Here is a 27,245-nt window from a genome sequence, read left to right as displayed (position 1 = left end):
TCGTGTTTACAAAATCAGACCTGGACGATGCGAGCCGAATGAACGTGTGACCTGTCTTCTTGGGACACCAACGGAGAACAAACACTGTACAATCGGATGGTCCTGTTCAGTTAAAATGGTCACATAATTCTTGGCAGTAATGGACCTTACAGAATAACCACGGGAGCCTATGGAATACCACGATATGGCTGCCCAAATCAACACCGAACCCCGCCCCTCCCCCCCCCCTTTTTCACTCTTTCAGAAGGTGAAAACAGTCTGAAACAAGACTCATCCGACCTTTACTTTCTTCCAGTGCTCCCTACTCTCTCTTCCGTACATATTTACTCTGCAATTAACATTTAAGTGCTTGGCAGAGGTTCCATCGAACCACAATCATACTATATCTCTACCATTCCACTCCCGAACAGCGCGCGGGAGAAACGAACACCTAAACCTTTCTGTTCGAGCTCTGACTTCTCTTATTTTATTTTGATGGTCATTCCTACTATGTAGGTTGGGCTCAACAAAATATTTTCGCATTCGGAAGAGAAAGTTGGTGACTGAAATTTCGTAAATAGATCTCGCCGCGACGAAAAACGTCTTTACTTTAATGACTTCCATCCCATCTCGCGTGTCATATCTGCCACACTCTCTCCCCTATTAGGTGATAATACAAAACGAGCTGCCCTTTTTGGCACCCTTTCGATGTCCTCCGCCAATCCCACCTGGTAAGGATCCCACACCGCGCAGCAATATTCTAACAGAGGACGAACGAGTGTAGCGTAAGCTGTCTCTTTAGTGGACTTGTTGCATCTTCTAAGTGTCCTGCCAATGAAACGCAACCTTTGGCTCGCCTTCCCCACAATATTATCTATGTGGTCTTTCCAACTGAAGTTGTTCGTAATTTTAACACCCAAGTACTTAGTTGAATTGACAGCCTTGAGAATTGTACTATTTATCGAGTAATCGAATTCCAACGGATTTCTTTTGGAACTCATATGGATCACCTCACACTTTTCGTTATTTAGCGTCAACTGCCACCTGCCACACCATACAGCAATCTTTTCTAAATTGCTTTGCAACTGATACTGGTCTTCGGATGACCTTACTAGACGGTAATTTACAGCATCATCTGCCAACAACTTGAGAGAACTGCCCAGATTTTGACCCAGGTCATTTATATAGATCAGGAACAGCAGAGGTCCCAGGACGCTTCCCTGGGAACACCTGATATCACTTCAATTTTACTCGATGATTTGCCGTCTATTACTACGAACTGCGACCTTCCTGACAGGAAATCACGAATCCAGTGGCACAACTGAGACGATTCCCCACAGGCCCGCAGCTTGATTAGAAGTCGCTTGTGAGGAACGGAGTCAAAAGTTTTCCGGAAATCTAGAAATTCGGAATCAACTTGAGATCCCCTGTCGATAGCGGCCATTACTTCGTGCGAATAAAGAGCTGTATATGGATCTTGCAAAGACATTGCTTTCCCCGAAAGTCGATTATATTTTTGTTTCTTTTGTGCATTACCTTGTCATAGTACGTATGTATCATTTATTGCAACTATTCTTTATTTGTTAATACGTCACATTGTTTCTTCATTCATTTTGCTACTGTTTTATATTTTATATTGTACGAATATGGATGTTCTGGTTCTATATGCTTTGTAAATCTTTGGTTAGGCTAGGAGAAGTACTGTGTCAGAGAGAGAGCGAACGACTATCGATAGAGAGCGTGCGAGTTGTTGTGGTATCGTGGTCGGTTCGCGGGTGAGAAATGTTGCAGATTTCGCCGTGAAAGACGGTGATACGCGGAGGAACAATTAATTACAGTGCGTCCGCTGTGTTAACAGGAGATCGTGCATTATTAAGTGAACAGTAGAACCTGAAAAGTATATCGAGTGTTTGCGGTGACGATTGTACAAATTGTGTGAACTTGTGACAATTAGCCATGAATCAGACACCATTGTCGCGTTGAGACACTAACTGTGAAAGTGGAACAAACCAAAATGTTAAGTAAAAGAACAGTGCTGTGATTTGATCAAGAAACATTTATTATATCGTCCAAATTGTCTTAAAGACGACGACGCAAATTGCACTGATGTTTAACGGACTATTACAGTGATGAACACATGTCACTGTTTTCCTGTGACAACACGGTGAAAGAACTGTGCGAAGCATTGACATTAACCGGATATATATCGTAAATACTAAAGACATTGCATAATTCCGACCTACCCGCACCGCGTGATTAATAAACTTTTAATAATAAAACGTCGCGCGCGTAACGACAGCGCACATACTGGAACTATTATTGTTGCGCCAGTGCTGCCAGCTGATTCGACTACAACGGAGACGTGGACCACCGCCGTAACTGGAATATTAATGAAACAGGAGGATCCATCATTATCTTGGCGCCACGAACCAGGATTCACTTCACACATCGTTCGCGCGGACCACCGCTGACGTCACCGCACTCAAAAATGGCTCTGAGCACTATGGGACTCAACTGCTGTGGTCATCAGTCCCCTAGAACTTAGAACTACTTAAACCTAACTAACCTAAGGACATCACATACACCTATGCCCGAGGCAGGATTCGAACCTGCGACAGTAGCAACAGCGCGGCTCCGGACTGGAGAGCCTAGAACCGCACGGCCACCGCGGCCGTCGCCACCGCACTGCCTACAGCAACAGTTAAAGACATTAAAAGAAAATTATTACGCCCTCTCTCATTTCAAAATTAAAGACAATTGCAGTTAAATTAACTATTTTAAAAATACTATCACAATATCTCAATATTGTTTAGTCCCAATAAATATTCTTTCCATTATTTCGTCTTGTTGACAGTGTTGAAAACCCGCCAAATTAAAGTTCAATTAATAATTCTCTTTCAAAATTCTTCTCAGACATTTTGCTGCTCATTACAATTTTATTTTAATGTTGGTTGGTAACTTCTTTTGGAGGGAGTACATATTTTATTTTTTGTGTAGCAAAATTAGCTACCTTAAAATTACTTATATTACCAGCTGATGCTGTCCGCCATTACTGCTTGAAAACTGCACCTATTTTCTCATTGACTGTCAGCTTAAAACAAAATTACATATTTCGTGGACATCTAGCATATGCGCGATGTCTATGTAGCCCCCTACAATAATTTGTTTTTACTTTTGCAGGTTTACTGGAACTATATTGGCTTTAATTGTTCATTTTGCCCCCGTTAAAGTGATTTATGACATCTATATAATAATTGTACTGAATTACCTAATTTATTTATTTTTTTCGTTCATGACTAACAGGGATAAACAGATTCCTTGTATAGGTCATGTTTTATTATTTAAAAGGGTCTTTTTTTTTAGAAGTAGAGAAGCACAGTTTCTTTACAATCTCCCTTCGTGTTGTTTTGGTGCTGACAGCGTTCGCGAGTGCAACATTCAGTTCTGCAAGAGAGTTGAGGGGCATGAAGGGGAAGCAGCGGTTGGGAAGGGAGTGAGACAGGGTTGTAGCCTGTTCCCGATGTTATTCAATCTGTATATTGAGCAAGCAGTAAAGGAAACAAAAGAAAAATTCGGAGTAGGTATTAAAGTCCATGAAGAAGAAATAAAAACTTTGAGGTTCGCTGATGACATTGTAATTCTGTCAAAGGACTTGGGAGAGCAGTTGAACGGAATGGACAGTGTCTTGAAAGGAGGATATAAGATGAACATCAACAAAAGCAAAACGAGGATAATGGAATGTAGTCGAATTAAGTCAAGTGATGCTGAGGGAATTAGATTAGGAAATGAGACACTTAAAGTAGTAAAGGAGTTTTGCTATTCGGGGAGCAAAATAACTGATGATAGTCGAAGTAGAGAGGATATAAAATGTAGACTGGCAATGGCAAGGAAAGCGTTTCTGAAGAAGAGAAATTTGTTAACATCGAGTATAGATTTAAGTGTCAGGAAGTCGTTTCTGAGAGTATTTGTATGGAGCGTAAGCCATGTATCGAAGTGAAACATGGACGATAAATAGTTTGGACAAGAAGAGAATAGAAGCTTTCTAAATGTGGTGCTACAGAAGAATGCTGAAGATAAGATGGGTAGATCACATAACTAATGAGGAGGTATTGAATAGAATTGGGGAGAAGAGGAGTTTGTGGCACAACTTGACAAGAAGAAGGGACCGGTTGGTAGGGCATGTTCTGAGGCATCAAGGGATCACAAATTTAACATTGGAGGGCAGCGTGGAGGGTAAAAATCGTAGAGGGAGACCAAGAGATGAATACACTAAGCAGATTCAGAAGGATGTAGGTTGCAGTAAGTACTGGGAGATGAAGCAGCTTGCACAGGATAGAGTAGCATGTAGAGCTGCATCAAACCAGTCTCAGGACTGAAGACAACAACATCAAGGCTTTTGCAGCTGTCGTTCGCTTATTTTTCGTCACAGTCCTAGTCAAAGAGCGTCAGCCACTATCACGCAAGACTTACTTTCGTCCTCGTTGTGACTTAGTGGATGATGTTTGTCCACTTTCCTTGCAAGCGGTATAAATATCCTATACGGCACCTCTAGGAACACCAAACACTTCGATTGCGTTGGGTACTGAAGCACTCAACATACAAGCAGCAACAGTTTGCTCACGTTCAATTTCACTTAGTTCCGACATAACGCACTCACAATTACACAGAACACAGTTGTGTCCACAACTGACAATAGTTGGAATCTACTGACCATATTGCACAGCTGCCGTTCGTGATCAAATACAGCAGCACAAGTTACAGGCTTGGCCAGTATCTGCATTTATGTTCAAACAACTATTTCTCATGGAGTTTCTATATTTTTGTCCAATCTCTTCCATACGACCTGCACGTAGGCCACATGATAAAATCTGCTATGTAGTTTGTTAGAGAGAATACTGCGTGATGCCAGACGAACCATTATTATTTATCATCAAAAGTCTGTCAGACATTGAATTATAGATACCATAATCACAACCAACGAGAGTGATCAGTCTTTTGTATATTTTTTGTTTTATTCAGCATAACAGATACATATTCGCATTTGTACACTTTCAAGAAAATTCGTTGTACTTCTAATTTTTAATGAAAAGAATTACATAGCTAGTGCTTATCCGCCCGTATGATGCAAGCTTCTAATCAATTTATCATCGTTCTCACGTCCTCAGCGGGACCTTGCAGTATTTTGGCAATTTTCTCTCAGTCACATTTCTTATCCTTCGGCATTTGTGATGTGCATCTCTTGGATTCCACAAGCACGTTTGTTACCTACACTCACGGGAAAAAGATTACAACACTAAGAATGACTTGTGCGACATAAAAGAAAGTGGGTAGGCGTATTTCTACATCTGAAAGATGACGTCTATTCAAGTTTCACGCCAGTAGCATAAGAATGGCGCTACAAGTGCCACTATGAGAAAGCTGTAACGGTCGTGAGTGTCAATTGCCTTTGAGATTGGACATGGTGAGCTGATGCTAGTCAAGAATGGCTCACTGAGTTGGAACGAGGTCGTGCAAAAGGGCTACGAGAAGCTGGATGCACCTTTCGTGATACTGCGGAAAGAGCTCGCTGAAATGTAGCCACTGTACATGATTGCTGGCAGCAGTGGTCACGACAATGTACGGTCGCTAGAAGACAGGCTCCAGACGGCCACGTGACACTACCGAGAGGGAAGACCGTCGTGTTCATCGTGCGTCTCTGGCCCATCGTACTGCATCGTACAGCAGTTGGCGCCACAGAGACACAACGAACTGTTACAAATCGGTTACTTCTGGGACAGCTCCGAGCCAGAGGCCCAATAGCGTGCCCAACCGACAGCCAAGTGCGACTTCTGAAGTGTCAAGCGAGAGCTCACTGAACGGTGGGGTAGAGGTCTCGTGTTTTCTGATGACAGCTGTCTCTGCGCGACGTCAGTAACGGCCGCTTGTTGGTTAGGAGAAGGCCAGTTGAGGGTCTGAAACCAACCTGTCTGTGTGTTACACAGATTGGACCTGCATCTCGAGTTACGGTCTTGGGTGCGATTTCGTATGACAGCAGGGGGGAGAGGGGGGAGGGGGATGTTGAAGTTTCCTCTTAGCGTCAGTTGCCCTAATTGTGGCACTGTCTCTATACGTCTTCCCTCATGGTTATCCCACGCACCCTGACAGTCATGTGATTCTTCAGTTTCTCCCGGTGTATTTGTTGCTCGAACAGTCCACGGGTATATTGCCAGTTCATAGTGTCCAACGGGCACAATATTTCGGCGATCAGACATGTCGCCATCGTCAGGTGCGCTGTCGCACTGAGCTCCTGAGGGCGGGCGGCCGATTTAAATCCCCTCCCCCCGCGGGCCGCTCTCTTCGCCGTCCGCGCCCGCGCGCCGGCGGTCGCGCAGACGTGGGCGTCGGAATCTGTCGTAGCGTCGATGTGTTTGCTACGTCTGCCCTGGTCGCCAGTTCGTACTTCTTCCTGAGAGTCTTCTTAATTACATTCAATGCCGGGTCCCAAGCTTTGCTGAGATTGTAGCCGCAATCTCGGTTGATAAGATCTTCCTTGGTGCGAATTTCGATAGCCTCCCTTATAACGCTGTCCCAATATTTAGAGGTTTGTTTTGAGCCTTAAGTTATTGGCCTTCAGCTGATTTTAAGTTAAAGTTGTTTTGTCCTTAGGGCGTGAGATTGTTTGGGCCTTCAGCCTAATTTAGAGAAGTGTTTTAAGATGAGGCCATCTGCCTTTTAAAATTTAAATTCTTGTTTTTGAGTCTTAAGTGATTGGCCTTCAGCCGGTTTTAAATTAAAGTTGTTTTGCCCTTAAGGCGTGAGACTGAATGGCGCATTTTGCCGGGAATTAAGTTCTAAAATTAATGTTTGGCTTGCTCTGTTTTTGATGTTTTCTTTACTTTTGTAATGCTTGTCAAATGAATAAAATAGTATGTTCGATTCAACTGACAGCCACTCATTTTGGCCCTTTCCACAAATTAAACTATCTGTCCTGTCCTGCGGGTCTAGCAGGGGATCTCACAGTCTGTACGCCTTCCTAACATGTGGCGTAATTGGCATCCTTTGTGATTTCAGTGTAGCCTTTTCGAAAATGTAGCAAAAATTGTCAGCACTGTTTACGCATTTGCGAGGCATATTGAGCCATAGGAATTACTAAGTGTAGTAGGATGAAACTGGAATTTCCCTATAGATGGAGCTAGCCATCAGTGTAGGGCCCGTGAGCCCGCTTTCACAGCGCCACTTGCTTCCTGTAACGGCTGACGACAAATGTCAATACACGTAATCCAAGTTTCATACATCGGTATCTGCTTCAAACCAGTAACCATGTCGAGCTTTGTGCCTACGAACTACAATTTGCGGACAGCATTGATTTTCTCTTATTATTTGAAGAAAACTGCTGCAGAATCGAACTGAATGCTTGTAGAAGCTTTCGGCGAACATGCTCTTGGGAAAACACAGTGTTTCAAGTGGTTCAAAAAATTCAAAAGTGGTGGTTTTGACGTGAGAAACGACAAGCGCGGGAAACCACCGAAAAAGTTCGAAGACAACTAATTGCAGGCCTTATTGGGTCAAGATGATCTCAAACTCAACAGGAACTCGCGGAACAATTAAATGTGACACAGAAGGCGACGTTTATCTTCGGTTGAAAGCTATGGGAAAGGTGCAGAAAGTGGAGAAAATGGGTTCCGCATGAACTGAATGAAAGACAGCAAGCAAATCGAAAGACCACTTGTGAAATGCTGCTCGACAGATACAAAAGAATATTGTTTCTCCATCGAATAGTGAAAAGTGATGAAAAAGAATATATTTTGAGAATCCCAAACGTCGTAAGTCATGGGTGAATCCAGGCAAACCATCGATATCCACTGCAAGACCAAATCGCTTCGGAAAGAAGACAATCCTCGGTGTTTGGTGGGATCAGAAGGGTGTCATCCATTATGAGCTGCTAAAACCTGATCTCTACCAACAGCAAATGATCGATTTAAATCGAGCCTTACGTGAAAAACGACCAGAATATGGAAAAAGGCAACAGAGAGCCATCATATTGCTCCATGATAACGTCCTATCACGCACAGCAAAACAGGTCAGGGAATCGACTGAGGCGTTCATTTGGGAAATACTAGGACACGCGGCTTATTCTCCAGACCTGGCTCCGTCAGATTACCATCTGTTTGCATCACTGAGACTCGCTCTTGCTGAACAACTCCTCAATTCGTATAATAATGTACGAAAAATGGCTCGCTGACTGGTTCACTTGAAAAGAAGAGCTGTTTTTTGGCGTGGCGTTCATAGCCTGCCAGAGAGTTTGGAGAAATGTATAAATACCAATGGAGATTATTTTGAATAAAATTATCCACATCCAACCTATGGGCTGAGGATGACACGGGACCGGTCGGTGCCGTTGAGCCTTCATGGCCTGTTCGGGAGTAGTTTATTTTTACTTTTTTATTGTTTATCAGTTTCAAACAACAGACGTGTAATCATTGCAACCAAATTCCGGTTTCATATTTCTACATCTGGTAGAATGACCTCATACACTAGCTACGCTTCAGTAACACGTTGTTCCATCACATGAACAGATTATAGCTTGCAACAAACTGAAACTACGCTTAAATGACACATGCTCCGCTCCTCCAGTGCCCTTCCCATCCCCTTCTTGCTACGAGCCCGAGCTAAAAACAGCCACAGAATACACGCACGTATTGTTGCCTGAAACTTCATCAGTCTGTCTACCATCAGCGGGATTTCAAAGCCTATATGAAAAGGAATTGACAATGACAGCTAATTAAATATAATTAAATGCACCCCGCCTCCCTTTAACTTGGAAACGAGAGATAATTCGAGATTTTTTTATTGTCTTTTCGTTATCCACGTGGTTGACATAATCAACAAACGATTGTTTCATCCCATTACATTTTCACTTTTGGCTAGAATAATCAAAAGAACAGTTTGAGCATCACCTTTGTACCAGTTGGCTGGCTGGTGAACGTCTTGGGACGAGGGGACGATGCTGTCCCATACACATTCTTCGTTCTCCCATAGATGTCTACCAGTGTTTGTCCCTCGACAGACAAGAAAAGGATAACAGCGCGTTGGTCCTATTCGGATACATTTGGTAATAACGTCGCCATTTTTCACGTTTCCCCATTCACTGCACGCACCCCGGAAAGACACGAATGCCATACTAATCACTTACAGCACTCTGTCTTCAGGCCACAAGTGGCCCATCGGGACCATCAGACCGCCGTGTCATCCTCAGCTGAGGATGCGGACAGGAGGAACGTGTGGTCAGCACACTGCTCTCCCAGTCGTTATGATGGTTTTCTTTGACCGGAGCCGCTACTATTCGGTCGAGTAGCTCCTCAGTTGGCATCACGAGGCTGAGTGCACCCCGAAAAATGGCAACAGCTCATGGCAGCCCGGATGGTCACCCATCCAAGTGCCGGTCACGCCCGACGGCGCTTAACTTCGGTGATCTGACGGGAACCGGTGTATCCACTGCAGCAAGACCGTTGCCCCCAATCACTTACAGGGTGACAATTATTGAACTATATGAAAAAAAACGTAAATTAGTTACAAACTATGGCGTGGACACACATTATTCAACATGTAAACGTCACTACAGATATTAGGATTTAGGTTATGACATGTTCGTTACGCCTACCATCACTGGCGATAATGTGGCGCAGACGAATAGCGAAATTCAAATCATCTTCCAAAACCTTCACGTACCGTTTGGTAGTCACCGTGCCATCATGGAATATCGCATCGATTATTCCGTGACAGGACACTGCACATTACACAGTCGCACGGTGAGGTAGAAGGGACTTCTCGATCGCGAAATGCGGGTTTTCAGTCCCCCAAATGCTTCAATGTTGCTTATTGACGAACCCATCCAAATGAAAGTGGGCTTCGTCGCTAAACCAAACCATACAATTTCCATCATGCTCCGCGGCTAGCCGTGCAGTTTGAACGTCCTAATGTAAACAGCCCAGAAGTTATGACGATTTTATTACATACAGATCAATAATTGCCACCATGTACATACGTCTCAGTGCTTATATATCCTCTTCGGAGTCACACTACGCAGCAACGCCCCTAAGCGGAAACTTCTTCAGCTCCCCTGATGTAACAGGCAGAAAGTCGAAATATTTACGTCTGCAATAAAAAAGTATTCACACTTGAGTTTCCTGCAACCAAGCTAATGCTCGACAGTCACACACACTCAGAAATTACTTATACTAAATAAGCGCACCCATTACTGAAACGGAATGCAAACTGCGGACGTATCTCCTTTCCCAGCTCATTTTTATCAAGAATTTCTCATACTGCGAACGATCGGGCGAGACGGAAAGTGCACAGATATTTCATTTTACAGCAATAATAAAATAACGAGTGCTTATAAAGAATTTTTCGGATTGTACGTCTGTTTGCGGATCCTTGAGTGTACTTTAGGCTCGAAAATGAAGACTTTTTGGAGAAAAAGAAACTTCTCGCAAAATTCGCTCCTTGGTTTAGTAAACACCATTCGTCCCCAACATAGCTAACTTTTTGGCACACGATGTCTTGCGAACAGAAGGCGCTTGCTTTACGAAAACAAGTGAGTATCGTCAATCAGAAACTGACCTGGCAGTCTGTTAGCGATATCGGTATCCATCAAAGCACTGCGAAGTTCGAAGCAACTGGAGTGGCAATGATTCGCTTAACACGTAGAAACTTTCTTCAAACTCAGTCATCTAAAAGCTGTTACTTGATTTCATGATGTTTTCGGAACGTACGGATTACTTGACAGCCATTTGGTAGTACCAGAAGGTGGTTTATCCAAATGGCACATTATATAAGGTAAACTATAACATGCCAGTTCTTTAGAAAAGTGAGCATCGTTGTGCATCATCTGTTCACATTTCCTCGCACCACAAGTAATGGTCAGACAACCGGAATAATAACAAATACGTCGTCCAGAATGTACTGCTTGTTAAGGCTACGACTGATTAGATACAAACAATAAATGGTGTACTGCTTCAATTACTGTTATTATTATTTGAACACCACTGCGCGTTTCGATTATCATGCCATAATCTTCAGGATGCATTTGAAGATCGTGGCGTGACCACTGAAACGCGTAGTTGTATTAAAATAAAAATAATGACTGAGGCACTGTATCGGTGATTCATCGTAACCAGGAGAGTCCTGAGGACTGACAGGTATTCGCCTGAATTGAAATTAATGATACTCTCCACTTTTTGTTGCTTTTGTGGCTCTGCTTTACATTACTTGATTTATCTTAAATTGAGCCACTGTGTGTCTTTATAGTGTGTATACCTACCGTGATTCAATGTGAAAATACATTTGGTATCCGACAAAAATGTGGTATAGGAGAACCTCCTAGCACCAAAAACTGTTGCTGTTTTGAGATGCCTTGCCTGCATGCAGCAAATACACAGCCTTGTCACGAGGCCAAACAGGGCAGCCAAACTACGGAAAGACTGAAGGCAACACAAAGCAGCAGCAATTTACTATAAACAATTAAGAGAAATACGATATTGCAGTGCCTGTGTTGTTAAGAAACACGATGCTAAGTTCCTTTGGACACGCATTTACGTCCAAAGGAACAGGCACTGCGGCGACTACAGCCGTTATAAAATACATGAAATGTATTCACAGTAGCGAATATGAACGGCCATCAGTTGTATAATGGACTGACGACAGTGAAAATTTGTGCCTGACTGGCATTGAAACCTGGATTTTCCTCTAATCACGAGCGGTCGCCTTACCATTAGGCTATCCGAGCACGACTGACAGACCCAAACTTCCATACAAGGTCTGTTCAAAAAATTGCAGAACTTTGTCTACAAAATTTTTCTACACTTACTTTGACTTATTGTGATAGGTCTCCTTTGAAACACTCTCCTCCACAACTGATACACCTCTTCCAACGCCGTTTCCACCTCCGGAGGCAGTCTTGGTACGCCTGTTGCTCGATCGCGCGGAGGGCCTTCTGTAAATTTTCTTTTATCTTGTCTATCATTCTCTCATTGTGCATCTTCAACCTTTCAACGGAGTTTCCAACTTCTGGAATAAAAAAAAAGTCGACAGGGACCAGATCTGGATAGTACGGAGCATGAGGCAGCACAGTGATTTCGTTTTTTTGTGCAATAGTCACGCACCAACACGGATGAATGTTCGGGTGCATTATGGTAATGCAAGGGCCATGAATTGTCATGCCACATTACAGGCCGTTTTCTTCTCACATTTTCTCGCAGGCGTCGCAACACGTCCCGGTAATACCATCGATTAACAGTTTGTCGCTGTGGTACGAGTTCATGATGAACGAATCCGTCAAAGTAAAAGAAAACATGGCTTTGACATTTGACCTGATCTGACGAGCTTTTTTTGTTGTTGGAGAACATTTCCCGACTCATTGTAAAGATTGAACTTTAATTTCATCATAATCGTAGACCCACGTCTCAAAAAATGGTTCAAATGGCTCTGAGCACTGTGGGACTTAACATCTGAGCTTATTAGTCCCCTAGATTTACAACTATTTAAACCTAACTAACCTAAGGACATCACACACACTCATGCCTGAGGCAGGATTCGAACCTGCGACAGTAGCACCTGCGTGGTTCCAGGCAGAAGCGCCTAGAACCGCTCGGCCACAGCGGCCGGCACCCACGTCTCATCACTAGTTATGTTTCTCTCAAGGAACATCTCATTCCCATTTGCACAATCCAAAAGCTCTTCACAGATTACGAGGCGAAGGTCTTTCTGGCCTTGACTGGTGAGCCGTCGCCCGTGGGACAAAACTGGAGACAACACGATGCATTCCAAGATGCTGTGTCATGATTTCATGATATGATCCAACTGAAATGTTACATTCTTCTGCAATCTCTCGGACACTCACTTTTCGATTGGAACAACAATTTCGTTGACGTTCCTGACGTGTGGGTAGTCGGTAGACGTCGAAGGGCGCTCTGAGCGAGGATCGTCTGTAACTTCCGTCTGGCCATTTTTAAACTGTGTGAACCATTCGTAACACAGAGTCCGCTTAAGCACTCATCACCGTAGGTTTTCTGCATAATTTGGTGTGTCTCTGTAAAAGTCTTTTTTTTTTTTAGTTTCACGCAAAATTTAACACAGACGCGTCGCTCCTCTAACTCTGCCATCTCGAAATTCGCAAACTGTGCGACACAACGTTCTACTCGATCCAGCACTCAACAAAAACTAACAGGCATACAACAATGAAACTTCCGGCAGCTACACATTAAACACAGGCGTGCACAGGGACGCCAGCAGCATTTCGCTCCGGCACGCCACTGGCGCGAAATTACGAATATTCTGAAATTTTTTGAACAGACCTCGTATATCATCAACCGTGTGTCTACAACCTGCACCCTTAGATCCATTATGCATATTCCCGTAAAGGGGAGACATTTTAACTGAAAGTCGCTTACCTGATGTCGGAGGATAAATACGATACTGCAGTGCCTGTGTTGCTCAGAAGACGATGCAAAGTACCTTTGGACATAATAAGATGCAATGTTCCTTCGGATGTGCATGCATGTCCTAAGCATGCATATCCGAAGGAACTTTGCATCGTATTTCTGAACAACACAGGCATTGCAATATCATATTTACCCGCCGACACCGGGAAAACTAACTTCATTTATAATGTCTCCCCTGCACGGAGATACACACTAGATAATGAATGTACGAGTACAGGATATAGCCACACAGAAGACGACATTTGGAAATTTGAGTCTTGCCGTGAATAGACCTCGCATAGCCTACTGGTAGCCGGCACAGTAGTTCAGCGTGTCCTGTCAGAGGCTTAGCTGCGCTCTGTAATAAAAAGAAATGAGGAAACGGATCAACGATGAACTTAAACAAGCATCACGTGAAGTCCGCCCCAAACAAATCGAACGAACAATGACGAGCAAAGTGATTTCAACAACAAAAAAGGTAAGGCGACCACCCGCGACAAGCCGGCAATCCAGGTTCGATTACAGGTACGGCACAAATTTTCGTCATTCCATTATACAGCTGATAAACACTCTGTCTGCATGAAGTAGTGCGTCCACTTAAGTTCGTGTTTGGTAAATGGATCTTCACCTGGAAACTATTTGGGTGACGTATGACGGAAGCATAACATAGTCCAAGTTTTGTGCGACCTCTCTGGCGCCTGACCACAACTGTGTTCTGTTCGTGTGAAACTGGCTTTGCAGCGTGGCTGACTCTGTGGCTGTATACTGCATCATCTGGCTGAGACAGCACAACGCAGTTCTGCATGTTTTCGTGCGCGATTACGTGTGTAACCCTTTCAGGTACGCCAATGTTTTCATTTTCTCCCATTAAATGTCGCACTGTTATTATTGGTTAAGCACAACGCAGGTTATGCGATACCACGCAGATGTGTGGCTACGATTTGGTGCGTGGCATACACGTACTGGGGGTGCCGCGAAACGTTGTTCTGTCCAGAGGACCAAACTATTCAAGTTTATTCTTCAACTTTATTAATGAGGCATTTCGCTTATCTACGTGAGTTTACCAGTAAGCCGAGCGATAGCTAAAACATAAAACACTGGTCGCCTTGTTCTTTCCATTTCGTGACAACAAGAGTAAAAACAAGCTGTTCCGTTGGCCAGCTTCGAGTTTAAACACGCCCTGAATAGACAGTAATACAAAACTTTATTTAAATTTATGACGGAAAGTTTTATTCTTAGCAAAAGACAGTCTCAATAAACTCTTCGGACTTGCGGCAGTCCTAGTTCACCTCGAGTAACGTGAATTAAATTACGATTGTCTTATGTATTAACAAGAGCACGCTCACGTCATAAATATATGACTGGATATTTGCATTGTGACAATTCTCTGAAAAAATATACTTCTCAGTTGGTTCTGTCAGTAAAGGATAACTCAATCACCACATGGATGAAAGAGTGCTGAAATTTATCTGCGCACTGAAGTTCTTAATGTAGACTCGTCTTCTTCGCATTCTTCATGTTTGTGTAAATTGGATCTAAGAATAATATACAGAAAAATGGAATACAAAATTGAAAATCTGTTTGATGACGGACAGTTTGAATTTACGAAAGGTAAAGGCACCAGAGACGCATTCCCGACGTGCTTGATATTGTAAGTAAGACATCTTCGTAGGATTTGTCGACATAATTCGACAATGTAGAACGTTGCAGGATGTTCGAAATTCTCAAAAAATGGTTCAAATGGCTCTGAGCACTATGGGACTCAACTGCTGAGGTCATTAGTCCCCTAGAACTTAGAACTAGTTAAACCTAACTAACCTAAGGACATCACAAACATCCATGCCCGAGGCAGGATTCGAACCTGCGACCGTAGCGGTCTTGCGGTTCCAGACTGCAGCGCCTTTAACCGCACGGCCACTTCGGCCGGCTACGAAATTCTCAGGAAAATAAGTTTAAGCTATATCGAAAGACGTGTAACTTTACAGTGTGTACAATAATCGAAAGGGAAATATAAGAATGGAACACCAAGAGCCATGTGCTCGGATTGGTAAGGGTTGAAACGTCCCCTTTTTAAAGAATTATACAAGACTGTGCTTAACCTGACACACAATATTTTTAACGCAACGCAATCTGACTTTCAAAAAATCCCTACGAAAGAATGGCCCTGACTATCATTAACCTATACCTTTCACAAATCACTTACCTCACAAAAATCTTTGTTACTGGAACTACTGCAATAGAGCGAGCGCCACTACTGCCAGCTAAATAAAAGATTCAAACTACGGAAGGCACTAACTACTGATAGGCATAGTTAGCAAATGAAAGATTTTAATAGAGAACAAACAATGTATTTACCTTAATAGTCATAATATATATAGCAGTTCATGACAAATTACAAAACTCCGCCATCTCTCTCCCCACATCCACCACTGCTGGCGGCTCACCTCCAACAGCGCAACGCTACGCGCTGTTCACATCCAGCTGCCGCTGCCCAACACTACAATGGCAGACAACAATGCAAACTAGCCACAGACTGCACACAGCACAGCCAGAGCGCTACATAACGTTGCCAATAAGAAAACATAAACAGCCTACTTACAGGGTGTAACGCAGGAACGTAGTCTTCCGTCACTGCTGTTCAATCCGTACATCGAAGATTAAATGGCTCTGAGCACTATGGGACTCAACTTCTGAGGTCATTAGTCCCCTAGAACTTAGAACTAGTTGGACCTAACTAACCTAAGGACATCACACACATCCATGCCCGAGGCAGGATTCGAACCTGCGACCGTAGCGGTCTCGCGGTTCCAGACTGCAGCGCCTAGAACCGCACGGCCACATCGGCCGGCCATCGAAGATTAAATGACGAAAACAAACAAAACGGTTCAGAGGCAATATTAAAATGCAGAGTAAAAGGACATTAATTATGACATTCGCTGATGACATTGCTATCCTCAGCGATGCTGAAACAGAATATCAGGACCTATTAAAGGAAGAGAAAGTCTAATGAGCTCACATCCTGAACTGAGAGAAAAAGTCAAGAGTAGCAGATATGAGATTAGCGTTAAAATTAAGATCAAAATGGGGGTAGCTAGTAGTTAAAGTGAAAGAATTCCGCTGCCTTGGAAGCAAAAGTACGCATGAAGGTGAAGGAAGACAGTATAAGAAGCAGACTAGGACAGACGAAGATGGCATTCCTGGCCAAAAGAAATCTACTAGTATCAAACATCGGCCTTAATTTGAGTAAGAAACTTCCCAGGATGTATGTTAGGAGCACAGTCAGAAGTGAATGTGTGCAAAGCCGAACAAGAAGAGAATCGAATCGTTTGAGATCTGATGCTACAGAAGGACGTTGAAACTTAGATAAACTGATAAGGTAAGGAATGTGGAGGTTCTCCGCTAAAATCGGCGAGGAGAGGAATGTTGACAACAAGAAGAGAGAGAATGATAGGACACGTTTTAAGACTTAAGGAATAAGTAACTTCCACTGCATTTTATGGAGCCTAGAGTGTAAAAACTAAGGAGGAAAACAGAAAGTGGAGTATATCCGACAATTAATTAAAAACTGTTCCACGAAATGTCGGTCCGAAATATTGTGGTAGCAAGTCATTCATATTTCGCAACAGTTGAAGATGTTGAGTTAAAATGCTACGCAGAGATGAAGATGATGGCACGGAAGAGCAATTCGTGACAAACTGCCTTTCTTTGACATCCATTTTATACCGAAAATTTGCACGGGAGGATCATCATCATCATCAGTTTTCTGCTATATTAGCAGGTCCTTTGCCTCTCCATTTTCTGCCATCCATTGCTTCCTTCTTAAGGCTGCTGTATGTTGTACCGTCCATCACGTCATCCAGTATCCGCAGTCTCTTCCTTCCTAGCTTCCTTTCCCTTCTACATAAGTTTCTAAAGTTGATTTTATCAGTCCGTCATTCTTTCTTAATATATGCCTAATCCAGTTTCTATTTCTTCTTTTTATTACGTCTAGTAACTGTCTTTTCTCTCCCACTCTTCTCAGTACCTCTTCATTTTTTACTCTGTCCATCCAGCTTATTCTTTCCACCATCCGCCATGTCCACATCTCAAAAGCCTCCAGCCTTTCTCTGTCTTTCTTCCTCAAAGTCCATTTTTCAGCGCCATGCAGAAGAACACTACATACAAAACATTGTATGTGTCTTTTCCTCAGTTCTCTGTCCAGACTGCTGCAGAAAATTCTCCTTTTCTTATTAAATGCCTCTTTTGCCATCGCTATCCTTGTTTTAATTTCTGTGCTGCACTTCCAGTCGGTGTCCATCCTGCTTCCAAGATACTAAAAATTTTGCACTTGTTCTAATATTTCTCCATTCAGAATAACTTTTATTTCTTTATTTCCTCCTAGTGCCAGTACTTTTGTTTTCTTCTTGTTAACTTTCATTCCATAATTTTTTTCCGCTAGCTTCAATGGTGTCCACTAAATCCTGTAATTCTTTTTCCCCTGTGGCTAGAAGGACTATGTCATCAGCAAACCTGAAACACCCTACTCTTCTTCCTCCAATTTCTACTCCTTTCTCACCTAACGAGCATTGATCAATCATATATTCCAATTAGAGGTTGAAAAGGGTAGGTGATAGACAGCATCCTTGTCTTACTCCTTTTCCTAGTCCGATCCAGTTTGTACCTCCTCCTCTCACTTTAATTGAGGCTTTTTGGTTCAGATATAATGAGTCTACAAGTCTTCTGGTTTTCCAGTCCACTCTCTTTTCCCTCATTATAGTCGCCAGCTTGTCCCCAGCCACATTGTCAAATGCCTTTTCTAGATCGATGAAGCACGTATAGAGGTCTCTTCCTTTTTCAACAAATCTTTCTCCAAAGATTCGTAGGAGCCCTATTGAATCTCTGGTGCCCGTATTCCGTCTGAAGCCAAACTGCTCCTCGCCAAGATTCTCCTCCATTACTTTTTCAAGTCTCTTATTAATTATTCTTAACATCACTTTGGCTGCATGTGAAATGAGGGTGATTGTCCTGTGCTCACTGCATTTCTTGGTTCCTTGTTTTTTCGGTAATAGAATCATTACTGTTGTCAAAAAGTCCTCAGGCCATCCACCAATGTCATATATTTTGTTACATAAGCTCAATATGTTTCTTATTACATCTTGGTTCAAACATTTTAATATTTCTCCCGGTATCGTATCTGTAACTACTGCTTTGCCATTTTTCATTACAGCTATGGCAGACTTTACTTCTTCCATTATGATGGTTGGTCCTTTCTCGTCATCACTTACAATGTTGAGTGATTCAAGTTCCAGAGTTTCTGTTTTGCGATCTTTGTCATATAGCTCTTTTAGATATTCTTCCCATCTCTGGAGGATATCGTCACGGTCTTTGTACACTACCTCTCCGTCTTTACTCAAAATTTCCATAGTAGCACGTCCGGCTCTGTTTTGATCCCATATCATAGTCTTTACTCTGTTGTATAGTAAGTCGTATCTTCCCTTCCTGTCCAGTTCTTCAGTTGCCTCACATTCCCTTTTTAGCCATTTTTTCCTAGCCTGCTCTGTTTCTCTTCGCAGTTCCTTATTTAACCTTCGCTACATCTTACTTGCATCTTCAGTGTTCTTGTTTTTAAATTTTCTTCTCTCCTCCATCTTGGAAATCATTTCTTGTGTGGCCCATGGTTTTTTTGCTATTTTCCCTTTTACATATCCTATATATTGCTATCCTGCTTTAATGATTCCTTCTTTCAGCATATTACAGTACTCGTTGACATTATCAGGTGATTCTTTGTCTCGTAATATGTTTAGAAACTCAAGTGGCAGCATTACTGTAATTTGTTGGATCTTATCTTCTCTAGATCCTACTTCTTCACCATGACCGTCTTCTTCAGTTTTTTCGTTCTTATTTCTATTTCTGCCATAAGTAAGTTGTGGTTGTTATTAATATCAGCACCTGGTAATCTGTTAACCTTCTTGATTCCATTCCTGTATCTTTCCTCTATCAGTATAAAATCTATTTGGTTTCTGTATTTATCCCATGGTAATTTCCAAGACCATGACTGCCTACTATGTTTCCATCTTTCCCCTTTCCCACAATGGCGTTCCAGTCTCCCATTAGTATTTTGCAGCATTTTGTATTTTCGTTCATTATTCTCTCTATTACATTGTACGTTTCCTCTACAATTTGGTCATCATGTTCTGAAGTTGGCATATACACCTGTATAATCAGTAAATCTTTTTGTGCTCCTTTCAGCCTTACACCAATAACCTGGTCATTTGCATAGTCCACATATTCCACACACTTGGCCAATTCCTTTGTCATAATCATTCCTGCTCCATTCATTCCTTTTACTTCTCCTCCTGAGTGGTACAATACATATTCATCTGACTGTAACTCTCCACATCCATTCCATCTTACCTCAGAAACTCCTACGAGGTCCATATGATCCTTTTCCATCTCTCTTTTAAGGTTTTCTAGTTTTCCTGCTTGTAGCAGAGTTCTAAGGCAACGGAATACCACCGTAGATTATCTTCCCTGAATAATGCAGTCTCCATTTTATGCACAAAAATGGCTTCCTCTCATGTTAAATCAGTATCCGGAGGTAAAATAGTTCCCCATTCTGATCTCCGGGGGCGGGGGGGGGGGGGGGGGGGAGGGGGGGGAGGGGGGGGTCAAAGTGAAAGGAGGTAAGAAATCAAAACGGGAGGATACATCAAAGTTATATAACCTTGTGTATGACGGCACAGTATAGCTCACGCCCCTCCCTTTCAGTTCTCCTACGCCACTGACGTCATTCCAGTGAATTTCAGAGCAGCTCCTTGATACCTAACAGCAAAACAAATGCAGTCACAGCTCACCCAGTATTATAAACTAGACAATGATAGAACAATCATAAATATCTTTCAACTGGTAGAAGATATAATAGACACTAAAATCACTGACAAAACAACATTGCTCTTCTTTGATGTAGAAAGTATGTACAGCTTCATCCCTGTTAATGAAACCATAAAAATAATTGAAGAAAACCTGAAAACACGCAGCCAGCTACTTCATGTACACGCAGATAAAACTATAAAATTATTACAGTTGATAACACAACAAAATTATTTTGAATTCAGTGAAGAATACTACATACAAGAAGAAGGTTTACCTAAGGATTCAACTATCTCAGGAACATTAGCCTACATTTTCATTAATCACATAGGAAAATTAATATTTGAAGACATAATAACAGAGAAAAGCTACAACGTCATCTACATGAATGACATAATATGCATGGTAGATGAACCTAAAAATAGAATACAGCAACTACACAGAGACATAAATACTGTACACAAAAACCTAAAGTTCACAATAGAAGAAGATCAAGAAAACACACTCAACTTTTTAGACATAACCATAAGAAAAGACAATAATAAACACAAATTTGACATATACAGAGAACCCACAACAAGTGGCATTATCTTAAATGCAACTTCAAACCACCCACATACAATGACTTACCACAACAAATTCACTCATAAAATAGGAAACATATACCAAAAACAAAGCATAAACATTGCTTACAAAACAAACAATTACGTACAAAAGCACATCCCAAAACTAAAATCAAAACCAGACAGTCACCAACTATGTGGTATCTAACAGCTCAGTTACAGAGATTGTGAGAAGATATACACTGGAGTGACTGGCAGGACATTTGACACGAGGTATAAAGAACATATCAGAGCATTGAAATACGGTAAAAATCATTCAACATTTGCGGATCATCTAAAAGAATAACACATTACACCTAGTAATACTGAAAACGATATGAATATCATAAAAATTAATAAAGACAGACACCTCCTCCCTTTACAAGAAAATTTCTTCATACAAAAAGCATTAACACAAAATAAACAGTTGCTCAATGACCACATAAATATTGGAAACCAGACTCTATGTGGAATAATTATTGAAATTACTTGAAGAAGAAAAGAGCCTTTTCCATCCTTCACCCCCTCCCACTCCCTCACAATTTCCCCCCCACCCCCCCCAACTCACAGTTTCATTTGACCTCTCGCTCCTCACCTCCTCTAACTCACAATCCATCACACTGCTGTACGCTTATGTCTAGTCATCATAGTTTCCCCTCCCCTAAAAAAACTAAAAAACTCTACATGGCTATTGCTTCTCCCTCTTGCTCTTACTCATACATAAATACACAGAAACATAATTAAATAGAATTACACACATACAAAAATCTAAATAAAAAACATGTTGTAGGTCAAAGACAGAGTAGTGGAAAGATAATGTTGGTAATACTACAAAACACAAATAAAAACACATACTGAAACGTCCCCTTTGAACAATTTTACATGACTGTGCTTAACCTGACACACAATATTTTTAGCGCAACGCAATCTGACTTTCAAAACTCCCTACTAAAGAATGGCCCTGACAAACATTAAACTATACCTTTCACAAATCACTTACCTCACAAAAATCTTCGCTGCTCAAGCTACTGCAATACAGCGAGCGCCACTACTGCCAGCTAAATAAAAGATTCAAACTACTGAAGGCACTAACTACTGATAGGGGTAGTTAGCAAATGAAAGATATTAATAGAGAGCAAACAATGTATTTACCTTAATATCATCACAAATCATAATATATATATATCAGTTCATGACAAACTGCAAAACTTCGCCATCTCTCTCCCCACATCCACCACTGCTGGCGGCTCACCTCCAACTGCGCAACGCTACGCGCTGTTCACAGCCAGCTGCCTAACACTACAATGGCGAGTATTACAACAATGCAAAGCAGCCACAGACTGCACACAGCACAGCCAGTGATTTTCATACAGAGGTGGCGTTACCAATAAAAAAACCTAAACAGCCTACTTACATAGCCCCCATGCTCCCCACAAAAAATTTTACAAAATATTTTTGGGCAGTGGCCAATAATGATTTGAAAAAATTTTTCATAATTACAATAACAAAGAAATCAAATGCACACACTTATTGATACAATGTTGGTCAAAAGCTAAAAATTTCTCACAGTCCATAAAGACAGTCCTAATTGTACATAACAGGAGAATAGCAGTGTTTTTCTCAAAGTCTGAGCAGTAAAAGAAAATGCACACAGAAGTAGTGGATTTCCATGCAGTCTTGAAGAAGTAGTGTTGTCCTTCCAATGGAAAGACAGTGCTGACTCTCGACATGCATGCAGGTAATGGGCCACAACAGAGCAAACCCACAGCAGAGTCAGTCGTAGTTTGGAAGAATATTGGTAGGTAGGTCATCACAGAGCAGACCCACTGTAGTCCTGGTAGAGATTGTGGTATTGGTGGGCCACCAGAGGTGCAGACCCACTGCAGTCCTTGTAGAAATGGCCAGCAGCCATCTGTTGCGATTGTGCAGGTGCACATTCACCATCGAAGAGTCTTGCGGAGAATATAGCAAGTCCATAAACCACCACTTGTGCACTCACAAAGTTTTTGGAATTGCCCTTAGATCCAGCAATGCTGTTATCCAGTCCCTTGCTGAATCATTAACACACGTGCAAACACTATCAGTCCCTACTTCTCACATATTGTCCATATACTATGACCAACAGAAATGTGTGCAGTGAAATGTAACTTACAAGTTAATAATATGATGAACTGGTGACAATTACAATTTTATAGCATAAGAATACAATTACAAAGGTACAAAATACATCATTGAAAACATAATAATACAGATAACATTTGTAGTAATACGGGCTTTACAAAAGAATCGAAATAACATATACATCAGTCTTACAGGAATTATGACATAAGTACATACATAAAAGATCACAATAACTTTTGAAACATCAACTTCACACATGAGCATTAAACAGAATAAATAATGTGTAAGCATATTTATAAGGTAAATAACATATTATTAATGCCAATTATATTTGAGGATAACAGTATTCCTCATCATAGTGAATGTAGCTTAATATTAAAAGAAGAAAAAATTCTATGAAACTACACAGAGACAGGAAGAAAATAAATACACAAGGGTACACAAACACATAGTGGGATAACACCAATAGGAAAGGACAGGGTTCGTTTTCAGTGTAACATTTGGTACTGCAGTCCAACCCAAAACTTCATATATCTTTCCTCTTATTTCATCCTTTGTTTCCACCAAAAAATTCTATCTAAGCATGCTTTCTGTGTTTATATGTTCACACATCTCTTACCTCATTTTTATTTTCCATTATCTTACCTCATCATTTATTTCCAAGAAAATCCTACCTAAAATACTTTTTTTTTCTTTTCTTTTTTTTTTTTTTTTTTTGGCCAAACCATTTTCTTATAGCGTCTAAATGCATTTCTTCCAATTCATCATAGTTAGTTTCTTATATAGTCTACCCCTCTTAAGCTAACTTAAATCTACTGAGCTCAGATGCTAAACTAAGGAACGAGGCAATGCAGCAGCACAAAACAATTAATATAAACAGCAATGAAAAAAATGGAAAATTGCAAAGCAAGCTACAGTATAAATTAGCAAAAGTCAAATTCAATAACACTATGCCTGGCAAACAGCAGCAACTTATACCTAAACATGACATAGCGCAAGCAGAAAAAATATTACAGTAAAAACAACAATCCAGATAAGGGAAATGTGTATTCACATCTTAATATCTATGTAATTAAAGTGGTGCACCACAACAACTGATTGTAAAAAGAAATATTACCATGTACTTGAAAAGAAAATTATGTGTTACTGTTACTAGATCCTTCTTATTGTTCTTTCCTTTCCAAGTGCTCCTTTTTTAAAGAATGTGGATCATAAAATAATTATTTAATAGATCTGTTGACAGAAAGTGTTCACATTAGCAAATGCATTTTATTTTATAAAAGCAATGCTGCAACACAGCTGGAAAACAGATGTCAAATGAAATAAGCAACTATGAAAAGCAAAGCATAAAAATATCATTCAGTAGTCATGTGACATTTCATAAGTTAGTAGCTCTCAACTCTCGTAGAAAGACGCTTGTCGTAATCAGGTGTGCAGATGCAAAAATATTTCTTGTCATTTTATTAGGCATTTCAGTAAATATCGTAAATTAAGAGCTAGTGTAATCATATGTTTTCAAGTTCGACCGTGTCGTTTTTGCGATGCTTTCTCTAAAGGGATGACAATGGCCAGGATAATGGCCTTCCCTTTCTTTTTTTTTCTTTCTTCCTGTGCTCTGAAAGGCACGCGCTAATGACTTTTTCTCCAGGCGTCTGACACAGCTGGGTGCCCGCGACGCATTACGTGCAGGTGGTCACTTAACTTTCGTACGGAAATATTTACGACAGCAATTTTCGCTAAAGTGACAGTCTCACATAAAAATACTTCACAGGTCAAGAATTAGCGTTGCAAATCTGTAGAAACAAAATCCTATGAATATAACAGTGTCCAAAAAATGTTCAGTGGCATTGTGATACATTCACACATGATTCACACATGTCATAACTCTTAAAGTACGATTCTTGGTTTCCAACATCCTTTTTCACAAGTCAAGAGTCCCTACCCACTATTCATTACTCCTTACCTCATTATACATATACATATTCGTCGACACTTCTTCAATATTTCATCGTGAGAAATACGTAGCATAATAAACATTCCTCAACAACATAATACACATCATCGTCGTAATAATATCATAAAACTTCAGTCAAATCTCAAAATCGTCGTAACTTCCTCCAATAATTTCTGAGCCTAAAAAAAATTCTCTGCTCATTTCAATAGTGTCATCTACCTCAAACGTACTTTAAAATCATGCTCCCTTACCAAATATATCATTCAAATCTCTCATAGTATCACAATGGTTCCGAAAAAATATGAACAGTTTACAAAGTACAGACAAAATACAGTTTCATAAGTGTGAAGTTATCCAACTGTGTAATTGCGTAAACATGTGTCACTGATGCAGCAAAATAAATGTTTGTCTCTCTCAGTTAAATAATCAGATAGCTGTGTAATTTGTGTGTTAGAGAAATAAGGTACCGATGTGTAAAGTTGTATAAGCAAATACCATATTAGCTAGGGTTCCTTGTGGTTGCCACACACATGGTACACAAAGTAAGCGTGTACCCCCCTGAGGATAAATGTAATTATGCCCTCAGGTGTTACAAATTACAGCAATGGAATGAAATGTATCACGGAAAACTTTCTTTGTAATTAAAAAATCTTTAAAAATAAATGTTTCAAGTACAAAATTAATCACTCAAATACGTGTACTGTAGCGCTAAATGTGCGTCTTGTTGCAACATAATCTGTGTGGAAGTGTCGTAGTTATCGTCCTCTGAAAGCTAAGTTCTGCAGAAGCCAATGTACTTACCTCATGATAAACAAAAGTGAAATGCTTTGCGTAGAGATATCTTAGTTATTACGCTTATTGTTGTGATGATGAAAGTACTGTGCTGTAACGTATTGTTGTGCTATGGAAAAGGCTGTCTCCTTGTAGCTATACCACAAAAGTTACTAATAAAACATGTTTTGATTTCCAGAAGAATTCAGAAAACTGTGCAGATATAAAACAGATACACCGCAAAAGCAACATTGTAAATTGTCACTCATTAGTAGCGTCGTGATAAAAATCGTGTAGCTGTCACATAAACTAACCTCTGTGTCATCTGGTATCTCTCAGAAAGTACTTTAAATTCAGAATGTATTTTCAAATAAACCAAAATGTTGCATTAAAATCTCATTAGCAGTACTGGTAAATGTTCTAAGTATGTGAGCCTTATAGTCGTTACGTAATCGTGCAACAAACAAGCAAGAATGTACACACACAATAACACTGTGACGTCTGTTTACTATAACAATGCATTCGTCATTTCTGTTTAAATAAGTTCTCTTGGTTCTTGATTGGATATTTAACTTCAAACATTGTTGCATGGTAACAGTTTCTAAAGCATACTAGTAACGTGAAGTGAAACGTTTTATGGCAAAGACAAAGTTAAAAGGCAGATTATCTGTCAATAAATGGTTTTACATGAGAAATGTGGTGTAAACCTTTACTCTTCCTAGTACGCAGAGTTTCAACTTCAACGCAATTATCATGTGGTATACGTCGGATTCTGTAAGGTCCATTGTAAACTAGAAAGAATTTGTGACTCAAGTGTTTCTTCTTATGTGACAATGAATGAGCTTTAATGAGAACTTTCTGACCAATATACAACTTCTTTGCATTTGCTTTACCGTGTAGTTTTCTCCTTTTGTCTGCTGCAGATTTTATATTTTTAAGAGCCAAATCAATTATGTCTTTGTGTCGAAGTTTACGTGTATTCGGGAAAGGTACAAGCTCTCTGATTCTGTTCGATGGTTCTTCATTCTTCAGTACAAGAGTAGGTGGTAAAGCAGTGGAGTCGTGAGGCATTTCATTCAGCACGTTTTGAAATAAGTGTAAATATCTGTCCCAATGCTGATGCTTTCTGTGACAATAAAGTCTGCAAAGCTTATTGATTTCTTTCATAATCCGTTCAGACGGGTTGCAATGTGGTGAGTACAATGAAATAAAAACAGGTTTGATTTTATGGTTGCGAAGCATGCGTGACCAAACAGCAGATCTGAATTGCGGTCCGTTATCTGAAATGACTTTACTAACGTGTCCAACTTCACGTAAGAAATTTTTAACAAAGGCGTTGGATACAGACCGTCCAGTGGCTTTACGTAACGGTGTGAAAGAAACAAATTTTGAAGTAAGTTCAACAGCGACTAGAACGTACGAAAATCCATTAGATGTTCTGACAAGCGGTTCCAAGAGATCAACGGCAGCAAATTCTTTTAATTTAGAAGGAATGATAGGAAACAACGG

At 40.8% G+C, this 27,245-nt stretch overlaps 1 pseudogene; it reads right to left on the bottom strand.

Annotated features, from left to right (window-relative positions):
- Positions 1–9,354: 9,354 nt before the first annotated feature.
- Positions 9,355–9,472, bottom strand: LOC124778831 (annotated as a pseudogene).
- Between the last annotated feature and the right edge of the window lie 17,773 nt (positions 9,473–27,245).

Source organism: Schistocerca piceifrons, chromosome 2, assembly GCF_021461385.2.
Source record: "Schistocerca piceifrons isolate TAMUIC-IGC-003096 chromosome 2, iqSchPice1.1, whole genome shotgun sequence".
Lineage (NCBI taxonomy): Eukaryota > Metazoa > Arthropoda > Insecta > Orthoptera > Acrididae > Schistocerca > Schistocerca piceifrons.
Note: the sequence above shows the minus strand (reverse complement) of the source record. Positions and strands in the feature narration are given on the sequence as shown.